The sequence below is a fragment of the Silene latifolia genome, unplaced genomic scaffold, assembly GCF_048544455.1.
Source record: "Silene latifolia isolate original U9 population unplaced genomic scaffold, ASM4854445v1 scaffold_543, whole genome shotgun sequence".
NCBI classification, from domain to species: Eukaryota; Viridiplantae; Streptophyta; class Magnoliopsida; order Caryophyllales; family Caryophyllaceae; genus Silene; species Silene latifolia.
In genome coordinates, this window is record NW_027413454.1 from 23748 (window position 1) to 42153 (window position 18406).

Here is an 18406-nt window from a genome sequence, read left to right on the forward strand (position 1 = left end):
CCAAGACCCGTTTTAGTAAGACGATGGATCATGGACGGTGGACCCCCTTTTTCCTATGTACGCTTTCATGGGCCGGGCTGATGGGCCCATAAACTGTCCCGTGCATTGTCTTATTCTTCAACGCGTGCTACCAATTTTTACTCCTCCCTTTGTACCCATTATTTCACATCCTATTCCATTTGTCATCTTACCGACTACCCTCATTTGTTATCATTTCCGTTTTATGCGTACATTTGTCTTCACCTTTTATGGATTTACTATGCTACTTGATTTTAGTTAATTACCATAGTTTTGCAATAAGATCGATAGGGTGATATGTATTATATCAATTCAAAGTAAACGAACTATATGGTTAGGCCGTGTTCTTTTAGCTGAATTTCAGCTTTCATTTATCATACTTTAGTTCAATTCAGTTCACTTCAATTTAGCTTAAGTTATTTTAACTCTATTTATCTCAACAAATTTCAATTCAATTTAGTTCCATTCAACCCAAAAAATAGAACCTTACATTGATAAAACTTGTAAGTTTGTCACCATCACCAACAAAGAAGTACGAACGTTATTAATATATTTGCAAGCTAGACGAAAGGGTATTTGTTGGCACTGAGCAGATTATAAACACAGAGAAATGAAGAGGGACAAAACGAGTACTCCTTCCTTTCTATGCATTTTTTACTTTTGGTTTTGATACAATGATCAAGGAAAAAAAGGTATATTATTAGATGATAAGTGGACCAAATTCAGTGTGAATGATCAAATTATCAATCAAAGACATTCCTAAAATGAAAAGGTAAACAACTGACTTAGACACTACAAAATACAATAGGTAAACAAATAACCGAGACAAAGGGAATACAAGTAATGAAATGAACAAAGTAGTGGTGACCTATTTGCACTTGCCAACTACTTGTGGGAGGATAGAACATAGGTCTCCTCTACACATAAAATTACCCTACCCTAAATAATTAACGCTCAATAAGTAATCACCACGATTTTAAAACCGGGTTGAGCTAATACTAATTTACAAAATATGAGAGACCATAAAAAACCCTTTAAGGTTACTAATTACGCTATTGTGTGGAAGGAACCACGTGCAGATTTGGAACCTAAAAACTCAAAATGCTAACTCCCAAGACCCTTAGTAAACAAATTAGTTAACTGTAAATAAGTGGGTACATATAGAGCTGGCAAGTCTGACCCGACCCGAGTGACCCGACCCGAAACCGAGCAAACCCAACCCGACCCGACCCGAAAATATTGTGATCCGAAACCGACCCGACCCGATGAGGACCCGTAACCCGACACGACCCGATTATCAGTGACCCGAACCCGACCTGATATTGACCCGACCCGATACTGACCCGATTAAATTGATCAAAATGTAAGTTTTGATCAAAATGTAAGTTAAAATAATGTAAGTAATGAATTAATTAAACCAAATAATAGGTTAAAAAATAAATTTAATGGTAAAAAATTATAGTAATGCGATTAAGTTACCGGACCCGATACTGACCCGACCCAAACCCGACCCGACCCGACACATTATTCGACCCGAAATGACCCGACCCGATAACGACCCGAACCCGACCCGACTCGACCCGAAAGGGTATACTGACCCGATATGACCCGAACCCGATATGACCCGACCCGACGTGACCCGACCCAAACCCGACCCGACTGACCCGATTGCCACCTCTAGGTACATATCGAACTAGCAAATGGCCATGAACAATCCGCTCACGTACAAAATGATAATCAATAGCCATGTGTTTACTGTCATCATGCTGGAGTAGATTTACGATAAGATACGAAGCAGAAACATTATTGCATAATAATGTTTTTTTTTTTTTTTTTAATAAAAAAAAAATAATCGTACAATATGGCAAAGGTAGAAGACCGAATTTTGCTAAAATGGACCGTATTCAAATAGTGTCCTGCACAGTGTAAGCCACAGCTCTATACTCGACTTCCGTGGAAGATTTATGGATAATAAAATTCATGTTAAGCATAACACGAAATCTGGACTAATCTTAATCAGCAATTACTAATAACCAATTCATCCAAGTAATATGAAATGTCATCGGACTTGACATGACAAACTAAGAAGTAAAGAATATTAAATGAAACAAAAAGTGAACAACCACCTCATAATTCGCCTTTCCATGGTTATATTCACAAAACCCACACAAATGTGATCAAAATTCGTCTACATTTTTTTGATTGCTCTTTTAGCTTTTTGGAAATGCCAGAATTTCCATATACCCTTTACAGTTTAGGCTTCCCTTGGCGTCAGTAACACTATCCCCGCTCCTTGCCAAAAATAAAAAAAAGTGATCAAAAAGAGCTTTATTAACCCTAAAATTCTGAAACTGAGGGAGTCTATAGGAGTATAGGATAGCCTAAATAATACGAAGTATTGGAATTCGAAATAGTAACTAAAGCGGAATGTTGATAAATACGAAGTATCATCCTCGCTTTACAAGGTAAAACAACTAACCTAGTCGATTTTAAATCCCGATTCTTTCTTCTGTTAGAACCGTCTTAACATTAAAACAAGTAATATCATCTCACTTGTCCATATAAGATAAATATGTTATTTTCTTTATACATTTTGCCTTTATTTTTTTTTCTAATTATATAACCCGTCTTAAGGTTAACACAGATATATATGTTTTAAATAAGAGTTCGTGTTCTTTTTTATTTACTATTTTTGTCAAAGGAGCCATCAAAATTGTTTTGTTGTTGACGTTTTTAAAGTCGGATAATTATAGAGCAACATTAAGGCCCTGTTTTTTTGATGGACTTAATTTTAGCTCATTTTAGTTTAATTCAAAACAATTCAGTTCAGTTGAGTTAAATTAAGTTCAATTCAGCTCATCTTTACACAAATTACTAGTCCAGTTCAGTTAAACTTTATTCAGTTTAGTTTCATTAAATTCATTCCAGCTTAGTTCAGTTTAGCTTCATTAAATTTAGTTCAGCTCTTTTCAACTGAAAAGAACATGGTCTAAGTGTTACCGAACTTAAACACGCCTTAATCAAAATAAAGGTAATTATACTTGCTTTTTAATCAAAATAAGAACTTCACTTTTCTACGCCAAACGTAATAATACTTGTTTCAATTATTATTAGCAAAGGTTGTGGATGACATTGATAATGGAAACAACATACATATACGGAGGATTATTAATCATTTTTTATGTCATTATTGCATTCAATTTCATAAAATATTCCGCTAATTTTATGAAATATTCATGGTTGCACACATTTGTTCATGCCCCTTCATAATAGGATCTATCATCACCTTGTCTTCTTTGTGTGTATATATGGTTATCAGGATATACAGCGTCATTAATAGTGGCTTCTGAGATCTCCCATGACGTAAATGATTTGTAATTTTGAAATCCGCATAATTTTTTTTTTATGAAATGTAAAAATAATATTAAATCAAAGAAAATCGTCCCATATACACAAAATGGCATAACCCGCGGATCAAGCCACTTCCACACTAAATTTTGGCCAGGCCCAATTAAATTCAGATTATGCCAATAAAACGAAACTAAAAGATAACAAAAAGAGATGAACCCTGAAACAATTTACAAGAAATTCAGGAAACTTGATCATCCCTTCCTCTTCCATTGCCGTCTGCTTCCATGTCCAAATCAGTTATTTATTCCTTACTAGAGCTCGCTCAATCTATTTCCAGTCACCTTCCCCCAACTTATCATTCAAAAGACCCATGCATGCATGATTTTACCTCTAATTTCTGCAATAATAAGTTGCACAAGTTTCTCCGCCTCACAATTTTTTCGTTCAATTTGCGGTGTATTGCGTTGGTGCCAGATCTGATAAACACAAGCATTAATGACCGCATTGATGAGGTTCCGTCTGGTTTTAGAGGATCCCCTATTGAGTCTCTGTGGAATATAGGTAGTTAGTTAGAATATATAGGTTGTTATATAGGTTGTTAGAATTAACAAACCAACCTTAACTAACTATATATACTCCATATCATGTACTCAGTTTGATTAAGCTTTTCATAATACAAGATTATTTCTTCTCTCTAAATCTTCTCTCTTCCTTCTCTCTTATTTCTCTGTTATCATGATATAGCTTGATCATAGTTCATATGGTATCAGTGGTTTAGATCCAAAATCGCTTCCGCACATATTATCAAACATTCGTTGTTAAATCTTTGAATCCTTCTCATAAATTTCATCAAATTTTATCAATCAAACATCAATCATGTCGTAACCTGATACAAATTCTCAATCAATTTCCTATATTTATTCTCTGTATTCTCCTCTAGATGATCCATTTTTTCTATCTCCAACTGATCAACCTGGGCTGAAGCTATCAGAAACCTTGTTCGATGGCTCCAATTTTCGCCAATGGCAGCGTGAGATCATTTAGGGGCTTCTTTCCAAGAACAAAATTGGGTTTATTTCTGGCGAATGTTCTCTTCCTGATAAAACTGATAAGAGGTACAATGCTTGGATTCGTTGTGATATATTTGTTTCTCGTTGGATTAAGAATTCTATGATCAAAAGTTTGCAAGATAATTTTCAGTATACACAATCATCTAAGCATCTTTTGTCTAAATTAGTTGAGCGTTTTGTTCAGTTAAATGTGCTTGAATTGTATGAGTTAAAGAAAGAACTTGCAAATGTTAAATAAGAAAATGCATCTTTGTTGGATTATTATGGTAAGATCAAGGGACTTTGGGAAGACATAGATCAAATGAATTATGTGCCTCAATGCACCTGTGGGGTCATGGCCAAATGCGCCTATCACATGCTTAAACGATTGATAGAAAGAGAGACCCTGTCAAAGTTAATTCAATTATTGATGGGCTTACATGGTGGGGTATGTGATTGAAAGGAAAAAAATCCATTAATGACAATAATAGTTCGTTGTTCTTGAGTGTTGCTTATGCTGCTAAGAAAAGATTTGTCAATCATAAGCCTGCCGAGGACTATACAAAAGGCAAATGTTCTAAGGACAATTTTGGTCAACCTACTATTCCTGGACAGTCTGCTATACCTTGTGCTTAGTGTGGGAAAACCAATCATAAGACTGAAGATTGTTTCCAACTCCAAACTTGCTTATTTTGTGACATTAAGGGGCATATAATTGAATATTACTACAAATTCAAAGCTTGGAAGGCTAAGCAAGCTAAGAAGGCTGCTAATTCAGCTGGAATTGTTTAATGAGTAAATCCCAAAGCTGCAAATACTGTAGAAGCCTGTAGTAATTAGGATGTTGAGTATACTCCTGTTTATGGTCTTATTTCCCAGAATGGTGGTCCATATGTTAATCCTTTTTATCCTACTTCTTTTGGTTACACTTCACTAGTGATGTCATTACCAGAAACTCAGAATACTTCAACTTCTATTCATGCTCAGAATGCTTCAACATCTGCTGATATTCCTCAAGCTTCTTCTGTTACACCAGATCTTGTGCAGGTTATTGTGGATTCAGTAATGAGTAAAGTTCTTCAAGGTTTATCTGACAAGTCTGTTTCTTCTTATTCTTATGATCCTAGTTCTCAATCTTATAGCCATTTTGCAGGTATTTCTTCTACTTATTCTTTTATCAGCCATGGTATTTCCTATTACAAAGATTGGGTTATTGACACTAGAGCTTCTGATCACATGACTTCAGATGCCTCTATTTTACACGATGTTGTTATTATGCCATGTCCATTGTTTGTAGCATTACCTGATGGTACATTAAAACCAGTTTATAAAACTGGGACAGTTTACTTAACCAATCACATCACTTTGTTTGATGTCTTGCTTAAACCTGATTTTAAACCTAATCGATCTTTTATCTGTTGGCAAGCTTATTTCTAAATCTCAGTTAATTGTTACCTTCTTAAATGATATTTGTTTATTTCAGGACCATTCAAGTAAAACAAAAAATTGCTCATGGTAAAACATATGGAGATTCATACATTATTAGAGTTCCTGTAAATCAAAACTCTTGTAATGCTTCTAGCTTATGTTCTTCTAATGCTGTCAAACAAATAAATGTCGACCTTTTTCATTCTAGGCTAGGACATTCATCTGTTGAGAAATTGAAACATGTAAATCCTGTTGTAATGCAAGGTGTTCATAAAATGTTTTGTGAAACATGTGTTTTGGCCAAACATCATTCTTTGCCTTTCTATAGAAGTCTTTCACATGCTAAACAATGCTTTGATCTTGTTCATATGGACTTATGAGGGTCATATAAAAAGCGATCGATAGGTCCAGTGCTCAGTCTTTTTCTTTATGATTATTCCGAAGTACCGGACGTTTTTTACTAAAGATAAAATACAGGTTCCTGTATTAATTATAAATTTTATAAACTTAGTAGAAAATCAGTTTGATACAAGGGTCAAAGTCATTAGGTCAAACAATGGCACTGAATTCTTTCAATCATACTGTCATGATTATTTTGTTTCAAAGGGTTTTATTCACCAAAGAAGTATTGTTGGCAAACCTCAACAAAGTGGTAGAGTGGAGAGGAAGCATAGACATCTTTTAGAGACAGCTAGGGCACTAAGGTTTCATGCACAATTTCATATTAATTTTTTTTTGGGAGGAGGGGGAGGGGGACTGTCTGATTAATGCTACCTATTTGATCAATAAATTGCCCTCTTCTGTTCTGAACTGGAAAACCCCACATGAGCTATTGTTTCACATAAACCCAGCTTATGATGAACTAAGGGTCTTTGGCACCTTATGTTATGCTACTAGACCACCCACTGTCAGAGATAATTTTTTGCCAAAAGCAAGAAAATGCATTTTTATTAGGTATCCTCCTGCACAAAAGGGCTATAAACTTTATGATTTGGACACCCATGATATCTTTGTTAATAGAGATGTAGTCTTTTATAAGCATTGCTATCCTTTTAAAACTGGTAATGTTCAGCCAGTTGCAGCTGATTTCATTTCTGATCTTGATATAATAAAGACTTAATCACCTGTTACAGATAGTATCCATAATATTATTAGTAACTCTACTCCTCAAATTATTCATAATACTACTACTTCTAGTACTGGAGACATTTGTATACAGTTTGCACCATCTCCAGGTTCAACAGATATCATAAGATCAAGCAGGAAAAGACAACCATATGTCAGGCTGTCTGATTATCATTGTCCTGCAACATCCTCAACATTTTATACTGCTGTTATTCAAAAGCTTCATGATTTTGATCCCAGCTACACCTCATCCTTATATAATGTGATCAAAGAGGTTGAGCCTAGCTATTATAGTCAAGCTAGTAAAGATTCCAGGTGGATTGCTGCAAGGGACCAATAATTATTGGCTCTTGAGAAGAATAACACTTGGGAGCTCACTGATCTGCCTAAAGACAAGATAGCAATAGGTAGTAAGTGAGTTTATAAAATAAAGCACAAAGACGATGGGACTGTTGAAAGATACAAGGCAAGGCTTGTGGCCAAAGGGTTTAATCAGATAAAGGATAAAGACTACAAACACACCTTTTCTCCAGTTGCAAAGTTCACTACTGTCAGGACTTTACTAGCAGTTGTAGCTATAAGGAAGTGGTCTCTTTTTCAGCTAGATGTCAATAATTTATTTCTTCATGGTTATATTGATGAAGAGGTGTACATGAAGCCACCCTTGGGTTATACCAAAGCTAGAGAAGGTCAAGTTTGCAGGCTCATAAGATTCTTATATGGCCTGAAACAAGCATCCAGGCAATGGAACCAAGAGTTGACTAAGTTTCTGATACAACTTGGTTATGTACAGTCAAAGCATGATTACTCTATTTTAACTAAGCAAGACCATGTGACTAATAAGTTGGCTCTGGTTTTGGTGTATGTTGATAACATCCTGCTGACTGGTGATGATTTGGCTGCTTTAAATACTTTAAAAACAGAATCGCATTCTAAATTCACCTTTAAGGACTAGGGTGAAATGAGGTATTTTTTAGGCTTGGAGATTGGAAGAAATGAAACTGGGACAATGTTGAATCAAAGGAAATATGTTTTAGACATTATCAAATATGTTGGTTTTGAGGATTGCAAAGCCACATCCTTTCCTATGCAGAAGAATTTAAAACTTGCCATTGATCAAGGTGACCTTTTTCCTGATCCTGAGGTATACAGAAGGCTTATAGGCAGGGTTTTATATCTAAGCTTGACAAGGCCTGACATAGCTTACAGTGTCCAATACTTAAGCCAATTTCTTAGTCAACCTAGGGAACCTCATTGCCAAACACCCCAACATCTATTTAAGTATCTCAAGGGAACAGTCAATGCTGGTTTATTTTACCCTTCTACGACATCTCTCGTTTACAAGCTTACAAAGTGATGCATATTGGGGCTCTTGTGCTTCAAGTGTAGATCATTGAGTGGCTACTGTATTTTCCTAGGGAATTCTCTTGTTTTATGGAAAACAAAGAAGCAGCTAACCGTTAGTAAGAGCTCAATGGAGGCAGAATATCGTAGTATTTCTTATACTACAAGTGAGTTGGTGTGGTTAGCAGGTTTACTCAAGGATTTCAGGGTTGACATCAAACTGCCTATTCCTCTATTATGTGACAACAAGGGTGCACAACATATTGCAATGAATCCGGTGTTCCATGAGAGGACAAAGAAACTAAATATATATTGCCACTTTGTTAGGGACAAGTAATTAGATGGGTGTAGATACCCAGTATCTGCTGAGACTCCAACAAACACCCGATGATTATCGGACTACAACATGTTTTGGAATCGCAGCATTTGATCGACAGTTTGTGTACAATTTTACGTCGGAAAACTTAAAACGATTTCGAAAATAAAACATCTCAAAACATTTCAAAAATAACTGGAGTGTTTAATGCACGACGACGGGGTCGCGATGACACTAACTAGAGTCAAAACCGACACCGGATCAAAAACCGACTCGAAAATTCAAATCCCGACTCCAACAACGAGTCAAACCGAGTCAACCACAAAAACAAAATATCTCAAAGCCTTCTATGCTAAGATTTCCCGGATTCATGTTGGTCAAGTACCAAACATGTGACTACAAATCCTAGGATAGAACAAATCATGATTGCGTTTGTTGTGAAAGCGACAACACAGCTCGAAGACCCGCGACGTGGCTCGCGCCTCTTTGAGCATCCCAAGTGGCCACATCGCTCAAAACTCACACAACCACTCATTCTCTTATAAATACCCCTCAAATGCCACCCATTTGAGACTTACGCGAGTGTCCGCCCTCTCTTTCCTCCCTTAAAATTCTCGACTCGACTTCTTAAGTCACAATCCGACGCGTATTTACGACCTACCAATCGTAAACACGAGCCTTACACATTGTTTGGTACCGTCATCGTGCATTAAATCACTTGCTCGACCACTTCGGCCACTACACCATCACTAAACTTTTAAAACATTCTTTTACTTACCAAAACGGTTTTAAACCGAGTTTTTTCCGATCAAACGAGTTGTTACACTTACGTCGGTCACTCGCCATAACCAAACATGTAAGTATGAGGGTGTAAAAATCCTCTTTTATTATGTTTTCATTTGTTTCATGACTTTAACATGCTAAAACATGCATAACATGAACCAAAACATGGAATAAACGAGCCAAAACCGATTTTTGGTCTGAGGCAGAAGCCCCTTGGGTCACCAACAGGCTCGCGCATAAATGGGGTACTCAGACCAGAGATCAACCGTGTTTGTTCTCGTCATTTCCCTTAATCCATTTTTCATATTTGTAATCGGTTTTTACCATTTCAAGTATTTTCGAAACCTTTTTGTTTCATTTCACATGTTTTAACCATAAAGCATTCTTCACCCTTGGTTCTTCATACCATGACGGTTAAATCCGTGTTTCGGTGATAATATTTGGTTAATGACATTTAAAAGGTATTTTAAAGCCTTTTATTTCATTTCTTTACATTTTCAAACAAACATATTAGTCACTAACACAAAATCATCCTTGGTTCTACATACCATGCCGGATTTTAACCCGGGTACGATGACGAGTATCGACTAATTACATTCAAAATGGACTTAAAACAACTAGTCCATAATCATTTTTTAAAACTATTCATGTCAAGTTTGTCAAATCGAACCTGACACCGAATATTATCAAATAATGATGATTATTCGAGTCTAGTTCTTCAAATCAACAAATGCGGTCTAAACGACCCTTTCAAAATCAAACCGGGTTCAAATACCCATTTTCAACACGTTTTATAACGTTTTCTAAATAGTCAGAACACGGCATACAACCGTTGGCTAACCCGCGCCTCAAGCAGGCTCCCCATTTCTCATTTTCAAAACCAGAGGGAGGCCCCTTACACCGCCGGCTGGCTCGCGCCTCTTTTAGCCGTCTGGTATAGGGCCTGTTCCCTTCCAGCATTAGTCTAGGACGATCCCGACTCCGGCTAGCCCGGATATAGGACGGATCAGACGACTATTCGATTATTCAAAACCACATTCGCAAAATGCCTTACTAAGACAAATGGATCATGTTATGCACCCTAAACCTAATACGGTAAATGGATGTTTAATTTCCGTCTTGCATGCAAATCAATCATTAATCCAACTCGACATCTTATACTTGATACTTGGATTAAATCAACCGACTTAGAAAGCTCTCACATGGTAGGTTTAATTCATTGGATGCGTATTCATGCATTTAAACCGTTTTATCAACTTTTGCATTCAACCAACCAAGATCGATCAGTAGAGGCCGCTAAACGCGGGCGGAATTGGGTGTTTGATTAAAGGGCTTCCCAATACGTACCTTCACCTCTTACTCAGAAACTTTGGATAGTGGACGACCTTATCCAGGGCGTACGAGAGTCATTCTAGAGATAGGATGCTAAAGAGGGACGATTTCTTTATCTTTAGTACCTATGTCAAACGCTGTTTTGTGCTTCGATTTGAACGAGGTATAAAGTGGAATTCGAACGGGTTCCAGGCATCCAAAAAATGCTTGGTGGCAACTCCGAACATCTCTAATCGTTTTGAGACCCTTACCGAGACGAAACCGACCGATCTAAAACGATCCGGTCGAAAGCACCTTTACGCCGCCGAGCGTGGCTTTCAAAAGACCGCTGCATGTCCACAGATTGGCTTGGCGTGCAGGCGGCCCGTGACTACGGACCGGTAGGTGGCCCAAATCCACAGACCGAGACGTGGCCCATGTCCACAGATTGGCGACTCCGCTGGGGAGAACTAGGACACCTACGTCTTTGTGATCCCTAGATGGTGAGACTCGAACGAGGTCTTGGTTGGAATGCATTAATTGATATTATGGTCACGGTCGGGTTCCTTGTCCGGGCCCACAACCTAACCCTTTTCGACCAATTGGCTCGTTTCGTCGGCGTGAGTTTTCTCATCCCTGCGTTTTGAATCCCCATAGAGTCAAGCATACCATTGATGTTACACATTTCTGTTTCGTCAAAGAGCTTTCATCACTTTCGAGCACGAGGCTAGGGCACCCTCCTTACACATTTTGTTTGGATTGGTATCCCTCGAGCTCCCGGACACTTACCGACTCAAACTGACCAGAAAGAGACCTTAAATGCTATTACTTTGAGGAGTGGGTCTACCCTGGAGGGGCCTGCTATGGTCGAGGATGCCCCTGAAAAGAATGAGGAGGAACCGAGTCAAAACAAAGCTGTAACGAATAATTCAAAGAAAAAGGCGTCTACCAGGTATATCGTCGATCGATCGATATACCGGTTGATCGATCGATATGCGGGTTCAGAGCTTCGAACCGTGCATCTCGTCGATCGACCGAGCAAGGTGGTCGATCGACCGAGACCCTGCCGATATTGAGAAATTTCGTCCTTCAATGCCCGATAATTTGAGAGACCATTTGTTCCGGGGTTCGACAACTCCGAAAGTATTGGGGAAAGACCCGAGTGCTGATGGGTCCGTCCCGATTCCGAAGTTCGATACGTTGACCGTTAATGGCTCACATTTGAGACGGTCTGAGGAGGGTTCGAGCTTCAATAAGGAGAAGGTGGTGGACTTTCAGCCTAAGTCCACGGACGCACGCACGCGCGATTTAGAGGAGAGGGCTAAGGTACTTCTCTCGACCCCATATCCGAGTGACCGGTGCCGACAAAGGAACAGGTATCTTTCAATAAATTTGAAAAGGTTATTCGTAGTTTGAATGTACAAGTCCCTTTCCTTGAGTTGGTCAATCAAGTGCCTGCCTACACTAAATTCATGAAACAACTCCTGTCTAAGAAAAAGTCACTTGAAAATGTGCATACTGTCGCACTAACCAAAGAGTCATGCTCTTATTTGTCGCACACTGCACCCCATAAGCTAGAGGACCCGGGTAGCTTTTCTGTTCCTTGCAATATAGGTACCTTCTCTATTGAGAAGGCATTATGTGACTTAGGAGCTAGTATAAGCGTCATGCCTTTGAGTCTAGCTAGGAAGCTCAAATTGACTAGGTTTGCGTGAACGAGATATGACAAGATACGGATGGCCGACCGATCTGCGGTCCGGCCAATAGGAGTCTTAGAGGACATCCCCGTCCAAATAGGGAAGTTCTTCTTCTCCGTCGACTTCGTGGTACTTGACATGCCCGAGGATGCCCATATTCCCATTATTTTGGGTAGGCCATTTCTGCACCTTCGCTGGTGCGAGTCATAGATGTCGGTCTAGGAACCCTGACTTTTAAAGTGGGCAAGCATTCTATCGTTTTTGCCCAGCCATCTAAGAAAAAGGACCCCATGTGGCCTGTGACTTGTAATACGGTTTCTGACAAGAAATCGTACTTTGTGCTTCCTGATTTACCTATCTCTATTCCTGTTGTAACCCCTTCGCCCTGATCGGGAGCAAATTGGAGGAAGATTTGTCTATTTCGATATCGCAGAGTGGTTTGGGGAAGGAAGAGCTGCAAGTCACTTTAGCTGCAAAGAAGCCAATCATTTCATGAGGAGGTCTTGGTTGCCTTAGCTATGCCACTGATGAGGAAGTTGATGACGAACCGGTCAAGGCACAGAAGTCCGACTTGGACTTTGATGAGCAAGAAGAGGTCATTGATTGGGGAGACGATGAAAGTGTTGATCCGTTGAGCCATACGGACGTGGAAGCTAAGAAGGATGCAGCTGCTAAGATAAGCACCGTTGAGGCTACCTCTAGTAGCCGAAAGCCAAATTTAAGTGGGCCATTCCGTGACCGTTCTTGATCAACTACTAGTTGATCACACGTTTTCCAAACATTTTATTTGCTTTTGTTAGACATTTTTTATTGCTTTTGTGTGCGCGAAACTTCGAATTTTATTTTGCTTGCTTAGGATTTTATGCGTTTGAGACTTTATTCTGGGTTTTGCGCAATTTTGGGCGCGTATTATTGTGCACTTGCAGGTTTTTAGACCTCATTAGCTCAAGTAATTGAGCAAATACGAAGAAAATAAGAGTACAAAGAGTATTTTCAATCGATCGATCGGCTACATTGGTCGATAGCGAGTTGCACTTTCCAGGAGCTACTATTCTTGACACATTGGTCGATCGACTGCCGTTCTTAGTCGATCGACCAAGGACGCTGTTGTACCTATTCACGACCTCTCCCCTGCTGTGTTTGGTCGATATGTGGACTTAAGGGAGTTTTCTACTCCACTTTATTTTCCGTCCAATTATTTATTTCTTCTAATTTTCTCATTTGTGCACATATTTACCGCTTCAAAATTGTCTTCTCGATTTTATGCGTAGGTTTTATTTGTCTTTCGTGTACTTATTAGTAGCACTGCACTCTGAAACCTCCTAGCTCACGCTGGTTTGGGGAGGTTTCCTTTGCTGCGTTTAAAGTCTTGTAAGTTCCCGATTTCCACTTCATGTCATTTTTTTTTTCCGCAAATTCCCATTTCTCTTTTCTTCATTACATGATTTTACACAATGGGGACATTGTGCGATTTGGTTTGGGGAAGGGTTTTGCGTCGCATATCATTTGATTGCATTCACGTTTACATTCTGTTTTGCAGTGTTCATTTCATTTTATACGAAATTCAAAAAAATTGAAAAATTTCAAAAATTTCAATAAAATGCACGTTTATTTTAGCATATAGGTCGAGTCGGAACGGTAGTATTTCAAGGATGATATTGCATTTTGCACCTGTTTTGCCTGAGCCTTGCTTGATTAACATGTTATTAGTAGAATCGTATAAATGCATACCTACGAGTTTTCGTTAATTATTTGCTGGACTTGAGACTTGACTTTGAAAATTGGCAAGCTACATCATATTTTTCGAGATTTAGAGCCTATAAATGGTGACATCTATGACCAGTTTATTTAGGAATGTGAGTAGTACTCCTTATGAGGCATGTCACATAAATGTGCATAAATATGAACTTAATCTGCTTAATACCTGTACGCATTCGGTCTGTGGTTAGTTGACACATGTGGTAGAGGTTTCCCCTTATTCGTTTTGCCCATGAACTCCACACTGCCAAAAACAGCCTTTTTGTCCCATTACTACATCCTACATTTAGCTTAGCCCTTGTCAAGCTAGTAGTCTGTGTTCTTGGGATTGTTACTTAGTTTTTGGTAGCATATGCTCATGTTTGAGATATTGTTGGAAAGATGAAAAGGAGGAAAGAATGATTCGAAAAGAAAAAAAAAAGAGTTCTGTACTGTTCATGCGGTCGATCGACTGCCCCTTTTGGTCGATCGACTGAGGTTCGAGAAAAAGAGAAAGAATCAATTCGCATAATTCAAAATCCTTATCTTTTGGCGATTTTTGCTTCCATGTATTATTCATATTTTGTGGGGAGTTAGTTGATTACTTTTATACCTGGAGATTGTGAGATTTGTGCTTGCTATAGCACCGTTTCATTTGTTTTTGAGCAAGAAGAAGGATGTTGCCATATGGTTCCGTTTTGGTACTAGCTTGATCACCTGTACCTCCACTTTCCCATAAATGTTTTGCCTCTTCTTACCCATACCTCACATATCCCATATATACCTCGGCATGTGTCATGGTCTCTTGTTGGTTGGAATGCATATGTACGGTTGTAGAGATTGCTTTCATATTATATTGCAGGCATGTTCTTATAGGTCGTAGTTAGGTGAGAGTCTTTACAAAACCAATTCTTTCTATCTTTACATTATTCACCTGTGCTTGTTTGAGTGATATGAGCGACCCATTGAGAGTCCAATTTGATGAGTCTCTACAGTTGACGGTTCAGTAGTTTTAACGACTCCATAACTCGTTTGCATGATTCATTTGCTAATTGATTGTTGGTTGTGCATTAAATTGGTTTAGGCTTTACATGTTGCATTTCGCTCTGAGATTGAACTCGTTCCATTAGGTCATTAGATCGAGTCTAGTTCTTGCTTGGGGACAACCAAGGGTTTGGTTTGAGGAAGTTTGATGTGTGTCTTTTATATGATGTTTTACATCCCATTTTACACGCATTTCAGAGCTCATTCATGTAGTTTATGCTACATTTCTTCCTATTTCCGTCTACTTCCGTATTTTTGTACATTATTGCAGAAATGTGAAGAATCCAGCGGAAATCGAGCTAAATCCATCCCCGAGTATCTTGCATTGCATTTGACGTGAAGTATTCGCTTAAGGAACGAGCTTGGTGCGCAATTCAAGGCCCAAAAGACAAATCCACGAGATTATAGAAGTCAAGTAGCAGCAGCTCGGATCGATCGACCACTACCATCGATCGATCGACCAACCATCGGGTTCGTGGAAACTCTTGTTCATTGCTATTAAGTCGATCGACCAGTCCTAGCAGTCGATCGACCAAACTGCTATTCCAGACGAGAATTAAAAGACCGTGAATCTTGAAGCCCAAAGTTATGTTAGGTTTAGGAAATAAAGTTACGTTAGTTGCTATATAACGTAACCTAGAAACATCAGTTTTAAAATCAAGTTTTTACATTAAGTTTTACATACAATTCTTTAGAAATAATTAGGGTTTGGGAAACTATTTCGCATGGGATTTTCGTTGTGACTTCAATCATTCCGTTACGATCCTTCTGCAATTTCGGTATTCACTTGCTCTATTTTCAGTTCATCTTTATTGCATTGTTAGTATAGGAATTGTTAGTTAGTCTCCCGAAACCGATTTATCTTTATTGTTAATTGTTTGTTCATTCGGTTTAAGCATGAAACCTTCTGTCTATTTCGTTAATTTCATTGTTGTTATCAACGTTAGTATGAGTAGCTAAATCAATTGTGCTAGGATGTAGGCGAATTATAGCGTAGGCGGCGTAGTATTGTTTTGGACTAAATTCGCGTGTCAGTCGATCGACCGCCATACCTGGTCGATCGACTGACCACGTGAGGTTACCTTTCGTTTTAATTGATTTTAATGTTGTATTTAACGAATCGAATGCATGCGACCAGTTAGATGCTTAATTTATGACTGACCCATTAGATCGAAAGATAGGGACAGTTGTTAGACCACCAATTAAAATGACTAAATGTCTTTGAGATCGAAAGATAGGTATAGTTTAGACCGTTAGTCACTTTTCAGGACGAGAGTCAGTATTGGTGATATTAGGGACTTATAGCAAGATCGAAAGATGCTATCTGTTAAGAGTGGACCGAGAGGACCTCTTGTTTTCCCGCCTCACTTGTGTTTGATTCAGACCGACTTAGTATGCTGCCGCCGAAGCTGTAATGAATCGACCATCCTAGTACCCCTTCTTTATCTGTTTAATCCGTCTTTTTAGTTTATTGTCTTTATCTATTCTTAGCCATAGACCAATTCAACTCAACCCATACACTCGTTACCTTAGACTAGAATTAGACAGCTAGAAATTACGTCTGCCTCCTTGTGGTTCGACCCTGTTACCACTAGCCTAGGTTAGTCTTAATAGGAAATTATAAATCTTATTTTTGGTACTCACAACGACGGGTATCTTACTAGCCAACTGAGCAATTTGGCTCTCTAGTAGCTTCATCCCGGCCTCTCTAGCTTGGGACTCCTTCAGCAGCAAGTTCTTAAACTCAGCAAAATCAGAACCATGGGATTGTTGCTGCTGCGGCACATAAGGAGGTTTTTGATATTGTTGTTGCTTATGATGAGGGGGCACATAAGCTTTGCCTTCTTTGTTGTGGGGTTGAGTCGGATTTAGGACGTTCTGGCTACTCCACCTCAAGTTGGGGTGGACATTCGGCTCATAGTACGTGTTTGTCTGCCTATAGTGTTGAAAGGCAGCACAAGACTCGAAAGGACTGGGACAATTCCCTGAGACATGTCCCTCAGCTCCACATCTTCTATAGACGAAAGGACCGTCTGAAACAGCATTTACTTGGTACATCCCACCTTTAGAAGCTCCTCCTAATTCATATTTGTCAAACCTTGCAGTGAGGGCTTCTAGTGCAGCAACAGAGGAAGATTCAACAGCTCTCCTCTAGTTTCCTCTCGAATTCTCATATTCGGCCTTATGAGTGGCCAGATCATCGATGATCTTCCACCCCTTGGTCTCTCCCATGTTCTCAGCAAATCGGTCATTGGCTGCAGCATCCAATATGGCCCTCTGATCGTCGTACAGTCCTTTATAGAACTGATTGCACAAGCTCCATTTTTCGAACCCATGGTGCGGTATGGTTCGCACCAGTTTCTTAAAACGGACCCATGCTTCATGGAAGTTCTCATCTGGCCCTTGTTTAAAGCTCGTGATCTGAGCTCTAATGGCATTCGTCTTCGAGGCAGAGAAGTACTTTTTGTAGAATGCCAGGGCTAAGGAATTCTAGTCAGTGATCCCATGTGCGGCTCGGTCCAGATCTCTATACCACTCTCTTGCAGCATCACGAAGAGAGAAAATGAACATGGTCTCCTTGATCTGATCTTGGGTCACACCGGCCGGCAGGGGTATAGAGCAACAATAGTCAATAAAAATCTCCATGTGCTTGGCTGCATCTTCATTTGCAGCTCCCCCGAACTGGTTTCTCTCAACCAGGTTAATATAGGAAGGCTTTGGCTCTAATTTTCTCGCCTCCCCAGGTAGTTCGAATCCTTTGTAGAGATTCGCACCGTTGGCTGAGTGACTAGCAATGGTTGCTTCTTCTTGGCCCATAATCGGGATTTCTGGAGAAGTAACTGTCTCTTTTGAAGAAGTAGAGGCGGAGATGTAGGTGGATCTCCTTCGAACAGAGCGTTCTCGTAGTGGCTTGATAGAGTACTCAGCTCTTCCTCTGTCGGTAATACCCTTTGTGATCGTCTCAACTCGCGCAAGGATTTCTCGATCTCAGTATTTAATGGTACTAGTTCACCACCCTGTGACCTGCGCATAAGAAGAAACTACAAAAAGAATATAAGAAAAGTTTAATGAACGGATATCCCTTAAACTAAGAAAGACTAAAAATAAAACAACTAAAAATTAGAACTATTGCCTCCCCGGCAACGGCGCCAAAATTTGATACCCGTCGTTGTGAGTACCAAAAATAAGATTTATAATTTCCT

At 39.2% G+C, this 18406-nt stretch overlaps 1 non-coding gene across 1 annotated transcript; it reads left to right on the forward strand.

Moving 5' to 3' along the window:
• The first annotated feature begins 17532 nt into the window (after positions 1-17532).
• On the forward strand, positions 17533-17639 carry LOC141639695 (small nucleolar RNA R71). The gene has a single exon (XR_012542630.1). It is a non-coding gene; the product is annotated as a small nucleolar RNA R71 (small nucleolar RNA).
• Positions 17640-18406: the final 767 nt, after the last annotated feature.